This window comes from Chrysochloris asiatica, unplaced genomic scaffold, assembly GCF_000296735.1.
Source record: "Chrysochloris asiatica unplaced genomic scaffold, ChrAsi1.0 scaffold00034, whole genome shotgun sequence".
Classification (NCBI taxonomy): domain Eukaryota; kingdom Metazoa; phylum Chordata; class Mammalia; order Afrosoricida; family Chrysochloridae; genus Chrysochloris; species Chrysochloris asiatica.
The window spans coordinates 321,473-334,666 of NW_006408552.1; positions in this window are offsets into that span (position 1 = coordinate 321,473).

Sequence of the window (13,194 nt, forward strand, 5' to 3'; positions counted from 1 at the left end):
CAGTTCAAGTCAGACAGCTTCTTAGAGGTCTCTAGTAGGGTGTAAGGTGGTGGTTTCTAGTCACATTGTGAGGGATGAATCTTTCAGATGCTGACTTAATGCCAACAGGACAATTTGTTAGGCTGGTGTGGCGCTCTGATTTAATGCGCTGGACTACAACGTCAGTTTGAACCACAAGGTCGGCGGTTCATGCTCACTATCCGCTCCTCAGAAACCCTACACAGTGTTACTATGAGTTGGAGATGATTGGATGGCAATTAACAACAACAGCCCACATGTCTGAGGCCTGGAGTGTCTCCTGCCATTCAATGCTTCAGCACTGAGTTCCAATCTGTATTACTGAGTTTGGCAAATGCCCTTAAAGGAAAAGTAGGCTTTAGTGGTCTAGTAACTATTCTAGACTCCCCGCTTCACTTTGATTTTGTTCTTTGATCATTTCTTTAAAATTTGGGAGGTTATCCATGCACCAAAAGAAATTTAAAATATTTTTATCTGAAAAAAATAATAACTTGGTGGTGCATTGGTTAAAGTGCTAGACTGCTAATTGATAGGTCGGTGGTTCAAACCCACCAGCGACTCCAAGCTCCCAAAGATGTGACAGTCTGCTTCCAGACAGATTTACAGCTTTGGGAACCCTGTGGGGGCACTTCTGTCCTGTAGGGTACAATTATGCACAACAAAATTCACTCTTTTTGGTGTACAGTTCTATAAATGTTGAAGGACATATAGTCAAGCAATCACCACAATCAAGCTGTAAAACATTCCTATCACCCCAAAACCTCCCTTATGACTTCTTGTAGTTAATCCCTTCCCCCACTCCCAGCCTCTGGCAGGCACTGATCTGTTTCCATCTCAGTTTTGCTTTTCCCAAAACGGGATCTTAATGAAATCATAAAGTCTTTTTTTTTAAACTCACAAAAGTATTTGAGATTCATCCAAGTTTTGAATGCTACAGTAGTTTGTACCTTCTACTGCTGAACTCTGGTAGCGTAGTGGTTACGAATCGGGCTGCGAACCTTAAGGCCAGCAGTTCGAAACTACCAGCTGCTCTGTGGGAGAAAGATGAGGCGTTCTGCTCCCGTAAAGATTTACAGCCTCGGAAACCCTGTACAGGGTCGCTATGGGTCGGAACCGACTCAATGGCACTTAACAACAACAACAATTGCTGAATAGTGGAGTCCTGGTGTGGTGCTCTGGGATAAAACACTGGACTGCCGGTTAGTTTGAACTGCAGGGTCAGTGATTCAAACTCACCAGCCACTCCTCGGAAACCCTAAACAATGTCCCTATGAGTCTGAACCAACTCAACAACACAACAACAACAATTGCTGAGTAGTATCACCCTTTGATTGGTGATACCAATTTATATGTGAGTTGTTACATTTTAGTAGTTCCTAGTTGTGGGTAATATGAATAAATCCACTATAAACATTCATGTGTGTGAATATAAGTTTTTATTTCTCCTATGTAAATACCTGTTGTTAAGTGCTGTAGCGTCAGTTCGGTTCAGTGTATTAATCCACAGCACCATACTTACTGTTGTTGTTAAGTGCCGTCAGGTCAGTTCCGACCCGTAGCAACTCTATATAGGGTTTCTGAAGAGCAGCTGGTGAGCTTGAACTGCCGTCCTTGTAGTTCAAAGGGCTTTGCCGTCTGGTGCAGTAACCCACAGCGCCACACCAGGACTCCTACAAGCAACTTGTTGTTATTGTTAAGTGCCGTCGAGTCAGTTCCGACCCATAGTGACCCTGTACAGGGTTTCCGAGGGTATAAATCTTTACAGGAGTAGAAAGCCTCATCTTTCTCCCGCGGAGCAGCTGGTAGTTTCGAACCGCTGACCTTAAGGTTCACAGCCCTACTAGAGCTCCTTACAAGCACCTTACTAGGGCCTAAAACCACCTTCTTCTCTACAAATATACTCTTCATCCTCCACGTTTATGTTTTCCTTCCAAACTATGCTTTTCTGTTTTGTCTAGGTCAAATCCAGTGTGCAATACCCAATCATTAGTCCAATAACATATTCTTTATTCATAGTTTTTCCCTTTCCCGTGACCCCTCACGTTCAATCACTAAGTCCTATGCATTCTATCCTTTTCATCATTGTTTTGACACCCCCTTCAACTCCAAAAAAGCAAAAAAGTGTTAGTATGGATTTTTGTTATGTTTAGACTTTAAAAATATCCTGAACATGACTCCTCCACCCACCCCATTCTTAGCCCATTTCTATATTGCAAGCATGATATTTTAATATATATCTTTGATGTCCTTTAATTGACTCCCAATTGCCTTCCAGGTAAAGTTCAAATAATTGTACATGTAATTAGACACATCTCCCTTTCCTTAAGTGCCTGTTGAGACAAGTCTCCTTGACTTTCCCGTTCCTATAACCATAAATAACTCCTGGGAGCCTCCATACATACACTCTGTTCTCACTGGATTCCATGCTTTTGCCTACCATGTTCTTATGTCTCAGACAGTCTTGCATCTTACTTTCGTTTGTCCTGAAAACCTCATCTTTCTCTTTAAACAGACTTCTACAGCCAGTATAGCTCATGTCCTTTTTCCTGTACCCCATGTATACCACACCCAAGTCTTCATCACACTGCATTTCTTGCTGTATCTTCCCTTATCTTCCTCCACCACCACCCTGAACGTTCTTGTATGGTGGAGATGGTGTCTTCTATCTATGTTCTCAGGATCTAGCAACATATCAGACACATAAGTTCTTAGCCATCGAGTGTAGGGATGAATGACGAAAACGGGGTAGGAGCAATAGTTCATAGGATCCAGGGTTCAGGAGGAGGAAGAAATGTGGTTCAGGAATTGAAGCAGTCATCTCATATGCTTAGTTTCCTTACCTGGCTAGCAGGGCCTTGTCTTGTAGTGTGATCACATTCACTTAGATACCCAACCAGGGAAGGTAGGGGTTGAGCAGAACCAGGTTTCACCAGAATCTTTATTCCTGTAGTGACAGGTAAGCTCTTTCCTCCCACTTTTCCAGAGTTAACATTATAAATCAGAGTCTCTTCAGCATCTTATTGTCCCTGGAAATAGTCCATGGAATCACCTGTGACCCTCTCAACATTGGTCTCTCTGGAAAGTCTCTTCACAGCCTCACTGGAGTGGAGCCTAGAACAGGGAAAAAGGCAGCAAGTTCGTGCCTTTCTCCAGACCCTGGATACTCCCCAGGGACTCCTGCCTTTAGGTGGGGACTCAGCAAGTGTGTCCTAAACAGATCCTCACCATAGCTCCTGGGTCTGCGCAAGTGGTCCAGAGTAACAAGGTTGGCATCCTGGTAGCCTCCCAGCTCATAGCTAACAGGGAAAGGACCCTTCAGTGATAGATGGAAACTTGGAGACTGGTGGAGGCCAAAAGTCTCTTCCATCCTTTTGGGTTGGAGACCAATGTAAAGATGGATCCGGTTGGGAGCTCCTGGAGGAAAGAATCCAAGAGGAAAAAAGATTCTGTGAACTTAGAGACAGATCAGGGGCAGGACAGGGTCCTGGGAAGGTAAGTAGATGTGCTTTCAGACTAGGAAATTTTGAAACAAAATCTGTGGGAAGAGAAAGAGAAATCTGTCAGTGGCTTGTGTCTCTTGATTTTTTTTCTGGGAAAGAGATTTTCATTCACTTAAACAAGTTCCCCTGTACTAGGTAGGACCCAAGAGTCCTGTCCTGCCTGCATCATGCTGCCTCTAACTCTCAAGATTGGTAGTTTTAGATACTGTCACATGTTTATTAAGACAATATCTGTTGTTTCAGAAGGAAAATATATCTTTATGAGTTTTTTTCTATTATATTCAGGAAAAAAAAAAAATCCCAAACAACAGTATCTTGTCATTTTTGCCTTTTCATTTTCAAGTTATGTACAGCTTTCAGAAAACTAAAAAATGTCATAGTGGGAAATTAAAAAACACAATGCTAAAAAATGCATGGATCAGAGAAGAAATCAGTGTCTATTAGATAATACTTTGATCACATAATAACTTGGGGGGTGGGTTACAATAAAAACAGCATTAGAGACATTTTTATAGCCTTAAAATGCTTCTGTTTGAAAAAGAAAGAAGGCAAAAACTAAAGTAGTAAAATAATCCAAAGAAAGTAGAGAGAATTAACTAGTAAAAATAAAATGAGCTATTTCATAGTATACAAACATAAAATAGAAGAGTAGACATAAGCAGAAGTTGAATCTTTGAAAAAGACTGTACAATTAAATTTCTAACAGGATTTCAGTGTTTTCATTAGAAAAAATTATTTGATTTTTGTAGTTGTTGAGAATATACACAACAAATGTACACCAGTTTGGCAGTTTCTACATGTACAATTCAGTGAGAGGTATGTAGTGATTACATTCTTCAGGTTGTATAACCACGGTCATCCTCCTTTTCTCAGTTGTTTCCCATTAACATAAACTCACTGCCCTCTAAGTTTCCTGTTGAATCCTTCAAGTTGCTATTGTCAGTCTGATCTTATACACACTATCCCTAAAGGAGCACAGTGCTCAAGGCAGATCTTTTTTTTTTTTTTTTTAAGTTAAGTTAAACTATTACTTGGTTTTAAGAAGACTTCAGGGGACATTTTGGTTTAAGGTCTAAAGAGTATCTTGGACAATAGTTTCAGAGATTCACCCAGCCTCAGTGGCTCCAGAAAGTTTGGATTCCACGAGAATTTGAAATTGTGATGTAATTCCCCCCTTTTGATCAAGATTCTTTTATGGAATGTTCAGCAATGATAGCTGGGCACCACCAACCACTTCTTCAGGTTTCATGGTAAAGGAGGCAGTTGTTCATGGTGGCAATTAGCCATACATTCCACATCCTCTTCCTATCCCTGACTCTCTTTCTTCCTCTATTGCTCTAGGTGAATGGAGATCAATTGTTGTATCTTGGATGGCTGCTTGGGAGCTTTAAGGCCCTAGACACTGTGTAACAAACTAGGAGGTGGAACAAAATCACTAAGCGTGATAAATGAGGGGGTTTCAAAAAAATTGCAGAAAACGTCATGGAATTGTTCCATGAATTTTTGAAGCCTCTTCATATTAGTTTAAAGAACTGGAATGTCCCATTAAATCATGACCCTAAATCTCCAAACCAAGGAACCCAAATCCCATAAAGTGTTTGGTTGTACATAAGCAGCCTCAGGAACTTTTGGGGGGTAGTTGGTGGAGGGGTCATTGATATACATGCATATATACAGATACATACATATATATATATATATATATATCTGTCATACAACTTTTTCTAGGTGTATGATTTATTGACACCAATTGCATGAATCAGCAGTCCAACCTTACATTTAATCAACATGACATTTCCATCATGTAAATAGAAACTTGTGGTCCTAGTCTGGTGCCATAGGATAAGCACTGGATTGCTAGCTGCAAGGTGAATTGTTCAAAACCACCAGCCGCTCCTTGGAAACCCTATACAGGGTAGCTATGAGTTGGAACTGACTTGATGGCACTTAACAGCAACCGCAACAACAGGATTTATCAAGTAAAAAGGAGAGTGGGCATGAATGGGCCAATATCAGAAATAAAAAGGAAACACAACCATAGCAATGCAGATAAGAACAAGCTAATACATTTGTAATAATACATTCCAAAATTTAAGAAAAATAGGTAAATTTCTGAACGACCATGCTAAAATTGACTCAGAAAAAGGGAGAAAGTCCCACTACTATGACTATTAAATATGAGTCAGCAGTCAAAATTTTTCCATATGGAAAACTAGGCTCAGTTGGCTTCAACAGTGAGGGCTATCTAAATTTTAAGAAACATATATTGCCAGTTTTGCAGATATCTTCCAGAGAGTAGAAAAAAGATAGCATTCTCCAATAGGGTTGCTATGAGTCAGAACCAACTAGACAGCACTTAACAACAACAACCACCTATTTTAAAAATAAATAAATAACCAAGCCTGTTGGTTTCAAGTCCTTCCTGGCTCAGAATGACCCTATGGGAGAGTAAAACTACCCAAAGTGTTTCCCAGGCTGTAATTGTGTCAGGAGCAGACTGCCACATCTTGATTCCACAGAGCCCCTAGTGAGTTCAAAACACCAACCTTCTGGTTAGTAGCTCAGTGCTTCACCATCGTACCACCAGGGTTTTCCCGTGCCTACTCTAAGGCTAGCATAACCTTGGCAACTCTGGCAGCGCTCCGACGAGAAAAGAAAATTACAAGGTAATTTCATTCATGAACATAGATGCACAAACTCTAAATAAAATATTTGTAAATTTAATGTTTCTTGTTCTTGTTTCTTGTCATCCAGTCAATTTTAACTCACGGTGACCTGTGTATGGTTATGTGTCGTGGAGTGGTTCCGACTCATAGCGACCCTGTACGGGGTTTCCGATTCCGAGGTTGTAAATCTTTATGGGAGCAGAAAGACTAATCTTTCTCCTGCAAAACAGCTGCTAGTTTTGAACTGCTGACCCCGAGGTTCGCAACCTGATTCATAACTACTACATTACTAGAGCTCCTTGATTGTTATAAGCAGAATGAAAACTTGCCTGGTCCTGTGCCATTTTTACGACAGTTGGTAGGTTTGAATCCATTGTTTCTGCCATTGTGTCAATGTATAAAAACGGGACTGCACTCAACTGCACATTCACTGCCATCAAGTTGATTCTGACACATAGAGAACCAGATAAGACAGAGTAGAACTGCCCCTTATGGTTTCCAAGGCAGACTGCCACATCGTTCTCCATTGGAGCAACTGGTGGTTTTGAACTGATGACCTTTTTGTTAGAACACAAGTGCTTAATCACTACACCACCAGGGCTCCTTGCATCTCAACTTGTTGTTAAGTGCCATCACATCAGTTCTGACTCATAGCGACCCTATCTATAGAGGGTTTCCAAGGAGTGACTGGTGGGTTTGAACCACTGACTTTGTGGTTAGCAGTTCGGTGCTTATCCTACAGCCGGACTCTACATCTCAGCTAGATTGGGTTTATTTCAGAAATGTAGCTTGTTTCTACATTGTTGTTGTTAAGTGCTGTTGAGTTGGTTCTGACTCATAGCGACCCAGTATAGGGTTTCCAACGGGCAGCTGGTGGGTTTGAACCACCAATGTGCAGTCAACAGTCCATTATTGATCCTATAGCTCCACACTAGGACCCCAAAACATATTCTTTTTTTTTTTAAGTTTTTATTGTGAATTGAGTGAAAGTTTACAGGGTAGATCATCAGTTTTACATTCAACAAATCACATACTTTGTTTCATTACAATGATTATAATTCCCTCCATGTACCATCTGTTAACAGTATTTCTCTCTATTCATTTAAGCTCTCTCTCTTTTTTGCAAATACTCAGGCATCTATAATAATTTACACCACCAAAGGGCACATTCTGCAAGCCTGCCTCCTGGCCGCCAATTCTCAGTCCCTCTCTTCCCAGGAATCCAGAGTCCTCAGCTGCTCCCTCTCTCCATGTCCCTATCTCTGCCTCCATCTCTGGTGTCACTGCTTCTCTGGATAGGGTCCCGCATTCTACTTGTGCTCTTCTCCCTCGATGGTCCTAGGGCCCTCTGTTTCTGGACTGTAAGATTAACTACTCCCCTGTTTTTTGTTTTTGTTTTTAATACCAAAACATATTCTTAGTGAATTAAGTTTTACTATTATATAGTGATCTTCTCTATTCCTAATAATGTTTTATTTTAAAGTTTATTTGTTCTCATTCTTTTAATTTTAACCTTTCCCTATACTTACGTTTTATGTTCTTGTAAACAAAACATAATTCATGTTTTCAATTGATCTGTTTAGGGCATGCTTCTGAATCCCTACCTAAAAGCAAGAGACCCTGGTCATATTCAGGACCTGGCAATATCTTTTCAAAACAGTTTATTCTGAAAAATTTTTGTAATGTACAAAAAAAGAGAGAACAACATAGTGAACAACCATTTACTCATTAACCAAGTTCAACAATAAACTCATGGCCAATCTAATTTCATTTATATGCCTACTCACTTTTCCTCCCTCTTCTCTGTATTATTTTGAGGCAAATCCCAAACATCTTATAATTTTATCTGTCAACATTTCAGTACATATCTAGTACTAAGGATACCTTTTACAAACATAACCACAATACTATTATCAGATAAAAAAGATTTACCAAAAATTCATATCATCATATTAGCTACTCAATGCTGAGATTGCTCTGATAGTTTTATTTATTTATTTATATATTTTTCTCTTTTTTTCCTGATAGTTTTTAATAAGATTTTTAAAAATCAGAATTTAAATAATAACCATTAAATGGAATTCTCTTGTATGAAGATTCCTCTCTTTGCGATTTGTTTAGTGAAGAAACTGGTTCATTTTCTTGTGGTGTTTTCCACAGAATGAGTTTTGCCGATTGCTTCCCTGTCTTTTCACATATTTCTGTCTGTCTCCCCTAGACTTACTGTAAATTGGTAGTTAGGTCCAGAATCTTGAATCAGATTCATATTTTATTGGAGGGGGGAAGGAACAAAAGTACTTTATCAATGACATTATGTATTTCCTGAAGGAAGTACATAAAATCTAGCTGTCCCTCTTTTTATATTGATGGCAGGCATTAAGAATTCTTGCCTGGATTTATTAATTCATTATAATTCACTGCAAAATAGTAATATTCTCATTCGATCATTCCTTCTTTATATATTGGCTGGAATACTTCTATAAAGAAAACCTCTCACCAACTATTTGGTTACTCTGAAGTACAGTTTGTATACCAAAACCCCAAGCCAAACCCCTGCCATTGAGTTGGTTCCCACTCAGAGCCACACTTGATTGGGTTTTTGAAGCTGTAAGTCTTTACTGGAGCAGAAAGGCTCATCTTCTCCCTTGGATTGACTGTAGGTTTGTATGGTGTTGTTGTTAAGTGCCGTCAAGTTGGTTCTGACACATAACAACCTTGTATAGGATTTCCAGAAGCGGCTGGTGGGTTTGAGACTTGTTTATCCTACAGCCCCAAACTAGGTTTGTGTTGTTGTTGTTAAGTACTGTCCAGTCGATTCCAACTCATAGTGACCGTATAGGGTTTTCAAGGAGCCGACCTTGCAGCTCAAACTGACCTTGCAGTCCAGCACATTATCCTGCAGCGCCACACCAGTCTTGTATGGGACACGGAAAAGTGACCTGTGAACCACAATGTCAGCAGTTCGAGCCCACTAGCCACTCTGCAGGAGAAAGATGAGGTTTACTGCTCCCACAAAGATTTACAATCTGGAAAACTGTATATAGTGTTGCTATGAGTCAGAACCAACTCAATGGTACTTAATAACAACATACATATAAATACGTTTCAGTGGTTTTCAAAAAATTTGTGGAAAAGTGGAACTAATAGTGGAATTTTTCTGTGAACGTTTTGAAGCCCCCTCTTGTGCTTGTGTATGTGTGTTTTAAAATTAGTGTTTTGACTGTCCTAGTATTTTTACTTCCGGGAGTATCTATTTTCTTTTGAGCTAGTTGTATGTACTTCTTGGGCATCACATATCTTGACCTTAAAATATTATTTCTATAGCCGTTTTAGTGGCATTACCTGTCCTGGCATATTAGGGAAGGTTCTAGGGCTACCCACATGTGGCTAAGTGCCAGCGAGTCAGTTCTGACTCATAACAACCCTGTATAGGGTTTCCAAGGAGAGGCTGGTGGGTTTGAACCATGGACTTTATGGTTAGCGGTCCAGGGCTTATCTTGCAGTACCACCCCAAGACTAACCACTGTTGTCATTGTTAAGTGCCATCGAGGTGGTTCCAACTCATAGCGACCCTGCATAGGGTTTCCAAGGAGCGGCTACATAGTGACCCTGCATAGGGTTTCCAAGGAGAGGCTAGTGAATTTGAACCGCTGATCTTGCGGTCCAGTGCATTATCCCACAGCGCCACACCATTAAATACTGTCCCCTGCAAATATATGCCCACGTCCTAACTCCGGGATCTGGGAATGTGATTTTATTTGGAAAAAGTGCATTTGAGGATATAAGAGGGGACTTCAAAAAGTTTATGGAAATTTTTCATTATATTTTAATTTTTCTACAAAAATTTTGAAGTCCCCTTGTAATTTAGGTATCTCAAAATGAGGACATCCTAGATTAGGGTGGGCCCTAAATCCAACAGTGGTGTTGTTAAATGCCGTCGAGTCCATTCCGACCCATAGCGACCCTGTATAGGGTTTCCGAAGAGTGACTGGTGAGCTTGAACCGCCAACCTTGCAGTTCAAATGGCTTTGCAGTCTGGCGCATTAACCCACAGCGCCACACCAGAACTCCAAACCCAATAGTAAGCGTCCTTATATGAGACAGAAAAGGCGAAGACGCACAGAGACACAGAAGGAGTGTAAACGCGGAGGCAGAGACGAGTGCTAGCTACGCCAACAAACCAAGAAATGCCAAGACTTGAGTTCCAGTTAAGACAGCGGCTTAGATAGATGGACCGTTAAAACGTCCTCCTACACAGCCTCGAAAACCCTATTACAGGGTTGCTACGAGTCAAACCGATTCGGTGGCACACCACCACTACAAAAAGTGAAATGGATCCAAGTAATGTCCTTCAGTCCCTGTACATCAAGCCGACGGTGGGGAATCAGAGTGATCACCTACTGGAAGCAGAGTTAGAACAACAGCAGCTGGAATGCAGAGATTCACTGGGCAGGGGCACCCTGCCTGCTGGCTGGCCCAGCATAGCTATTTTAAGATATTGTTTTTGTTGTGTGCAGTGGAGTCAGTTCTGACTCATAACGGTCCAGGTGTGGTGCTTTGGGTTAATGCACCTGACTGCAAGGTTGGGGGTTCAAGCTCACCAGCACTCCTCAGAAACCCTATGTAGGGTCGCTATGAGAGGGTATTTAACAACAACAACAACATAGGGTTCCCAAGAGCAGCTGGTAGGTTTGAATTGTTGATTTTGTAGTTGCCAGTCCATTGCTTATCCTCCAGCGCCACACCAGGGCCCAGATTGTATCACACAGTATTCCTGGGTGAGAAAGCCAGCCAGGGAAGACAACTTCTTAGAAAACAGAGCCGGGAGAGAGAGACACTATGTAAACCAACCTTGAAAGAAAGGAGGTTGGCAGGCTGCAGACCAGGTCTGAACAAGCCAGAGAGTGGTATACGAGAGTACCATAGCTTTAAAAACAGGGGAATGCAGGGAGGTGCTATTGACCCAAAATGAGGTGCATTGTCAGCCTTGGGCAGGTGATTAAGGAGGGTCCAGGAAGATGGAAGGGAGCCCCAGGGGCTTATGGACTAATCACAAGGTATAGTTCAAACCCACCAGCCGCTCCTCAGAAGCCCTTACAGGGTCACTGCGAGTCAGAACCAACTCAAGTGCACTTAACAACAACAGCCAACAAACGAAAAACAAAACAAAAACTACGAAATGTTCAAATAGTACTAAAATTTCCCCAATTGTCTCATAAGTAAATGTTTTCCATTAAAAAGAGTCAGGATAAATCAAGGTCCACATATCCCATTTGGGTGGTATGTCTCTCAAATGTCTTAATCCATAGCTTTCCTCTCTCCGTTCTTTTTATCACACTATTTTGTTGAAGATCCTCATCATTTGTCTAGTAGTTCCCCACATTTTGGATTTTGCTCATTGCAACTCTGTGCTATCATTTAACACTTTCCCCTTCCCCCTGTTGTTGTTGTTGTTGTTATTAAGTGCCATTGAGTCGATACTGACCCATAGCAGCTGGTGAGCTTGAACCGCCAACCTTGCAGTTCAAACGACTTTGCAGTCTGATGCATTAACCCACAGTGCCACACCGTAATTAGTAAATAGGGGAGCCCTGTCAATATTGTTGAACTCACTGAAAAAAATGTGGAGCTTATCAATTATGTTCCTTTTTTGTTCTTATGTATCATACCATGAGCATTCTGAAACAACAACAACAAAACAGTGAGAAGCAGCATATCCAGGAGTTTTGTGCTTTAGTGTTCCAGGTGGTACACTCCCCAACTCAAAGGGATGCCATTCAGATCTCAAACCCACTGCCAAACCCATGGCCACTGAGTCAATTCTGACTCATAATGACTCCATTAGACAGAGCAGAACTGCTCTGCCTAGGGCTCCAAGACTAAATCTTTCTAGAAACAGCCTCATTTTTCTCCCATGGAGTGATTGGTGGGTTTGAACCACCAACCTTGTGGATAGCAATCCAACGCCTACCCCAGTGCACCACCAGGGCTCATTGTTTATGTCTGACATCATCATAAACTTGAAAACAAGTCTCTTAATAAATGATAGTAAAGAGATTTCTCCAGTTTGCTCAGAATGACATTATTCCAAGTTTTCAGTATCATGGTCTACTAATCGGGGCACACACTATATGGATCAGGTGGTATAGAAAGTTGCAAAGCCCTGTTAGCATAGTGGGTTATGCATTGGGCTGCTAACCGCAAGACCTGCAGTTTGAATCCACCAGCCACTGTTTGGGAGAAAGAGAAGACTTTTTGCTCCCATAAAGATTTACAGCCTTGGCAACTCTATACAAGGGTCTCCATGAGTTAGAACCAACTCGACAGCACACAACCGCAAATCACAAATGATCACCACACAATGCGTGGGATAAACTGTGGAGCCGTGTAGATGTGTTTTTCAACCTGGAATTACAGGGATCATAAATGACCAAGGGTCCCAGCTTCTACACTAAAATTCATCCAATGAATCCACTTTCCCCAGAAGCTGCTTCAAGCCAATGACTGAACGTGGCAGAGGTATCCCAGTGGCCTATTCCTAGGAGATTCTTAGGAGTAGGTGCTGGACTTCTAAGGTCAAGGTTGGCAGTTCAAGCCCTTGCCACTCCTTGGAAATGCTCAACTTTCCTTCGGTTGCACATTGACCTTACAGATTCTAGCCAACCTTCCTTTTCTAGCCAACCTTCCTTTTCTCTCCCCTTTACTCGGGTTTAGCTTTGCATTGTATTCTGATGTCTTTCCCAGCTTTGCCTGGTATTCAGGTATTTTCTCTAATAAAATAATAAATAAAATTTCCTTCTTTCTTGTCTTCTTAATGACCTTTTACTCTTCTGGTCTTCGGTCTTTAGTGTCTAATACATCAAATTGCTTCTTCAGATGATCTCTAAATTCAGGTGGGATATATTCAAGGCTCTCGTGGAACTCTTTCTGTGCTCATGGAACTGTTTTAATTTTCTTCAGCTTCAACCTGAATATTGTTGTTGTTGTCAGGTGCCATCGAGTCGGAACCG